Source organism: Chlorocebus sabaeus, chromosome 20, assembly GCF_047675955.1.
Source record: "Chlorocebus sabaeus isolate Y175 chromosome 20, mChlSab1.0.hap1, whole genome shotgun sequence".
NCBI classification, from domain to species: Eukaryota; Metazoa; Chordata; class Mammalia; order Primates; family Cercopithecidae; genus Chlorocebus; species Chlorocebus sabaeus.
In genome coordinates, this window is record NC_132923.1 from 11,599,377 (window position 1) to 11,604,966 (window position 5,590).

A 5,590-nucleotide genomic window follows, 5' to 3' on the forward strand; every position below is an offset into this window, starting at 1 on the left:
GCCTCAGCCTCCCGAGCAACTGCGACTACAGGCGCATGCCACAACACCCAGCTAATTTTATGTATTTCTAGTAGAGACAGCATTTCACCGTGTTAGCTATGAATAGATGGTCTCCATCTCCTGATCCGGTCCTGTGATCTCGGTCTCGGTCTCGTGATCTGCCCCCCTTGGCCTCCCAAAGTGCTGGGATTACAGGCGTGAGCCACCGCGTCACAACCACTCAGGAGAGTAGCTATTATTATTCCCACTTTACAAAGAAAGAAATGGATCAGATAGGTTAAGTAAGATTGCCTGGGGATCAGCCCTGGCTGGAGGGAAGGGTTCTGACCGAGACTCCACCCAGACACCCCCACTGCCACCCCAACTGCTTAGGGGAGGCTGTGAGGAAATCCAAGGCCACTCCTCCCAGGAACAGTTCACTCAGCTTTCACAGCCCTGAGGCTCTGTGATGGGGGCCCCAGCATTGCTGGAGGAATATCCTGGGTAGCTAAAGTACAGAAACATGACAGTGAGGTGGACGGAGGGATGTGTGCAAAATAAGGTCCTAAGAACCCCTCCAGTGTGCAGATTGCTCTGGCCCCAAAGCACTTCTATAAACGCTAGTCAGAGGCTAGGTGTGGTGGCTCACGACTGTAATCCTAACACTCTGATAAGTGGATAAATGTGGGAGGCAGGCCGATTACCTGAGCTCAGGAGTTTGAGACCAGCCTGGGCAACATGGTGAAACCCTATCTCTACAAAAAATACAAAAATTAGCTGCATGGGTGGCATGCACCTGTAGTCCCAGCTACTTTGGGAGGCTGAGGCAGGAGGACCACTTGAACCCAGGAGGTCAAGGTTACAGTAAGCTGAGATCATGCCACTGCACTCCAGCCTGGGTGACAAAGTGAGACCCTGTCTCAAAAAAAAAAAAAAAAAAAAAATCCACTAGTTAGGATAGGTACTATTGCCCCATTTTTACTGATGTGGTAGCTGAGGGCTGAGATTTCCCTCAGGGCCCACAGCTAGTAAATGGCAGACCACCTTCTTACAAGTGATTCTGCTCCAGCATTTAAACCCTTCTTGCCTCCTCCAAGCCTGTGTGACTATAAATGTTAATTGGTAGAGGAGAGGTACAAGCAGGGTCACTGTGGAAAGTTCAAGGCCAAGAGCTAGGGTCAAACTCCCACAGTTCCCTCCACCCACAGTGGCCTTTGTGACAAGAAAGGGGCGGGGTGGGGACTGTGAGATCTGGAGGCTACCAAAGTTTATAGAGCCTGGACTGTCCTTTTTTTCTAATGGTTGAGGCACAACCCATCCCTGAGTCACTCCAATGAATTGAGGCATCCCCAGGCATGGAACCCCCTAAAACCCAAAGAAAGGTGGTCCCTAATCACTGGATCAGGCATCCCAAGGAGAGGGCCCTCCAAGGATGGGGCTGGGGAAGTGTGTGCCACCACAGACTACCTGGGCTCCACATATTTTCCACCTTGACCCTCAGGCCCTCCCTGAAAGGGCAGACTTGTGCTAAGCTCTAAGTGGTTTCTGTGGTTTGGGGGTGGGGAGGGAGGGAAAGAGATGTTGGGGACTGCTCCCCAGTTCCAAGCCACCACCGCCACCTCCCATCCCTTCCAGAGTGTTTGCCCCCAGCATGGAGATTTCCCCAATAAGGCGACTGGGCACGTGGGGATGAAATGATTCTCTGATCCCTATCAGCCCCTTCCTTACATAAGATTGTATTTGAAGAGGAAATGACCACTGCCCTGCTTTCAACGGACCGATTCCTCCAGACAAGGGACTGTGATTGCAGCAAGAGGAAGAAAGTTTAGGCAAGAGGGGGAACTGCCCAAAAGGATAAGCAAGGGAGCTTCTTGCCCTGGGGAGAAAAAAAACTCAAGCTATCCATGCTTAAGGCAGGGGAGAGGTACAGAATGCCTAGGAAGCATGTGACACTCTTAGGCCGAGAGGCCAGGATTCTGTCTTCTCAGTCTCCAGTCACTTCCTCCCCACCCTACACAGCAGCACAAAGCAGCACAACCGGGGAGGCAGCTGTGCCTGCAGTGTCTAGGGATGCCCTGTGTCCATCTGCAAGCATTCTACGTGACCTCCACTCTGTGCTTGTGATTGGTGGGTAGTAGGAGAGGTAGTCAGGAAGGGACCCTGGAGACCCAGAGTCAAGAGGAAGAGAGGCCTAAAAAGGAGAAAAGATAGAGAGGGAAGAGCTGGAGAAGAGCCACAGACAGGCAGGAGCCGGCAAGGAGAGACCGAGAGATGGGGGATAACTGAGGAGTTCTGGGCAGGAGGGGAGCAGAACTGCATCTCCCCTACACTCCCCTGCATTCCCACCCCCCGACATGTTGCTGGCTCCTCCTGTCAGCTGGAGGGTGCTGGGTGTGGGGGAGTGCTGGGTGGGGGGTGCCACGTGGGGGGGTTGTTGGGTGGGAGGTGCTGGGTGGGGGATGTTGCATGGGGAGTGCTGGGTGGGGAGTGCTGGGTGGGGGGTGCTGGGTGGGGGGTGCTGGGTGGGGGGTGCTGGGTGGGGGTGCTGGGTGGGGGTGCTGGGTGGGGGGTGCTGGGTGGGGGGTGCTGGGTGGGGAGTCCTGGGTGGGGGTGCTGGGTGGGGAGTGCTGGGTGGGGGGTGCTGGGTGGGGGGTGCTGGGTGGGGGTGCTGGGTGGGGAGTCCTGGGTGGGGGTGCTGGGTGGGGAGTGCTGGGTGGGGAGTGCTGGGTGGGGGTGCTGGGTGGGGGGTGCTGGGTGGCGGGTGCTGGGTGGGGGTGCTGGGTGGGGGGTGCCGGGTGGGGGGTGCCGGGTGGGGAGTGCTGGGTGGGGGTGCTGGGTGGGGGTGCTGGGTGGGGGGTGCTAGGTGGGGAGTGCTGCGTGGGGGATACTGCGTGGGGAGTGCTGGGTGGTGGTGCTGGGTGGGGAGTGCTGGGTGGGGGGTGCTGGATGGGGAGTGCTGGGTGGGGGTGCTGGGTGGGGGGTGCTGGGTGGGGGTGCTGGGTGGGGGTGCTGGGTGGGGGGTGCTAGGTGGGGAGTGCTGCGTGGGGGATACTGGGTGGGGGGTGCTGGGTGGGGTGTGCTGGGTGGGGGTGCTGGGTGGGGGGTGCTGGGTGGGGGGTGCTGGGTGGGGAGTGCTGCGTGGGGGATACTGGGTGGGGAGTGCTGGGTGGGGGGTGCTGGGTGGGGGTGCTGGGTGGGGGGTGCTGGGTGGGGGGTGCTGGGTGGGGGTGCTGGGTGGGGGGTGCTGGGTGGGGAGTGCTGCGTGGGGGATACTGGGTGGGGGATGCTGGGTGGGGGGTGCTGGGTGGGGGTGCTGGGTGGGGGGTGCTGGGTGGGGGGTGCTGGGTGGGGAGTGCTGGGTGGGGGTGCTGGGTGGGGGGTGCTGGGTGGGGGTGCTGGGTGGGGAGTGCTGCGTGGGGGATGCTGGGTGGGGGGTGCTGGGTGGGGGTGCTGGGTGGGGGTGCTGGGTGGGGGGTGCTGGATGGGGGGTGCTGGGTGGGGGGTGCTGGGTGGGGGTGCTGGGTGGGGGTGCTGGGTGGGGGGTGCTGGGTGGGGAGTGCTGCGTGGGGGATACTGCGTGGGGAGTGCTGGGTGGTGGTGCTGGGTGGGGAGTGCTGGGTGGGGGGTGCTGGGTGGGGGGTGCGGGGTGGGGAGTGCTGGGTCGGGGAGTGCTGCGTGGGGGATACTGGGTGGGGGGTGCTGGGTGGGGGGTGCTGCGTGGGGGATACTGCGTGGGGAGTGCTGGGTGGGGGTGCTGGGTGGGGAGTGCTGGGTGGGGGGTGCTGGGTGGGGAGTGCTGGGTCGGGGAGTGCTGCGTGGGGGATACTGGGTGGGGGGTGCTGGGTGGGGGTGCTGGGTGGGGGGTGCTGGGTGGGGGGTGCTGGATGGGGAGTGCTGGGTGGGGGTGCTGGGTGGGGGGTGCTGGGTGGGTGTGCTGGGTGGGGGGTGCTGGGTGGGTGTGCTGGGTGGGGGTGCTGGGTGGGGGGTGCTAGGTGGGGAGTGCTGCGTGGGGGATACTGCGTGGGGGGTGCTGGGTGGTGGTGCTGGGTGGGGAGTGCTGGGTGGGGGGTGCTGTGTGGGGGGTGCTGGGTGGGGAGTGCTGGGTTGGGGGGGTGCTGGGTGGGGAGTGCTGGGTTGGGGGGGTGCTGGGTGGAGGCTGCTACAAAGCACTTGACCTCTCACTCCAAACCTGCCCAAGAGGCAGAGCCCCTAGACCAACATCCTGTTCTGTGCAGAGACTCATCACATGGATGTGTGCGCCCACATTTACCAAAAGAACACAGGGATAATCAGAGCCTCAGAGGCATAGACACACACCCTCAGACTCCCAGTGCAGAAGGTCCCCAAAACTTCCCCTCCTCTTTATCACTACTCATCCACTGTCAGTGACCCTAGCAGTTGAAAAGTCCTTCTCCACTTCTACCTTTATCCCTCAATCTGCAGCCATAGGGAGACTCTGGAAGCTACCTAAGAACAGAGGTGCTGATGGTAGCAGAGTGTGAAGCTCCAGGGTTGGGCAGGAGTGGAGGATGGCGAGAAGACAAGGCAGAAAAGGGAAGGGACAGCTGCCTGCCCTCTCCATGCCAGGTGCCACGTGCACCAGATGGGGGGGAGTGGGCGAGTCACGAGGCTGTGGCATGGCTGACTCCTGCTCTGCTGTTTACCAGCTGGGAACGAGAGCAGGAGGAGGTGCCAGGGAGCCTCTTGCTGCAGCCTGGCCCCTGGCCAGTTGCCTGTTGGGTAACCAGGAGAGCCAGGCCCAGCTAATCAAACTCTGGGCCCAGGCTGTGCAGGAGAAAAGCAGCACCAGGATCCCCAGAAGCCTCGTCCTCTTGGCCCCCCTCAGAGCCTTCACTGCGGGCCTCAATGTGGGCCACTCAGTCTGGGAGCCTTTCCTTCTCCCAATGAGTCCAGTGCAGGATCTCTCCTCTCCTCTTCCCCACCAGGGCTTCTCTGCCTCCAGGCACTCCTCCAGGCCTGTCCCTTGTCCCAACAGTTGAGGAGCACGTGGAAGCATCAGGGGGTCAGGGAGTCCTGGCAAGAGCAGCAAGAGTTACAGGCAGGGGCCAAGCAGGCAGCGGCCTCAGGGAACTGAACAGTCACTGGGAGGAGTCTGACTGCATCTTAGAGAAGAGACAGAGTCCCCCAAACCTGACCCCTTCATCTCCCCTGTGCCTGTCACCTGTCTTAGGTAGAAATCACAGGATTCTGAAGTCACAAAGACTTGGATCCAAATCATAGCTCACCCATTTATTGTTCTTGTGTGAGCCCTTGGGCAAAATCACTAATATCTCTGAGTATCCCTCCACTCACTGATCAATCTGGAATAATAATGTTTCCCTGTGGTGGGTGTTGTGAATATTTACACAAAGTAAAAGCATGGATTTACATAAAGGACCCTGCAAAGGACCCAGCACACAGTAAGTGATCAATAAATGCTACTTCCCTTCCTTTCTCCTGTCCTGTTTCTCAAGGCTCCATGCGCTGGTCCACTGGTCTCTCCTCATGTCCCCTCCTGGTGCCAGGACACTCTGCCAGCCACTCCTTTTCCCTGCCTGCTGGAGGGCAGGTGCTCCCGCCCTCCACCCCCCGCCCTCCTCCCTCCCCTGGG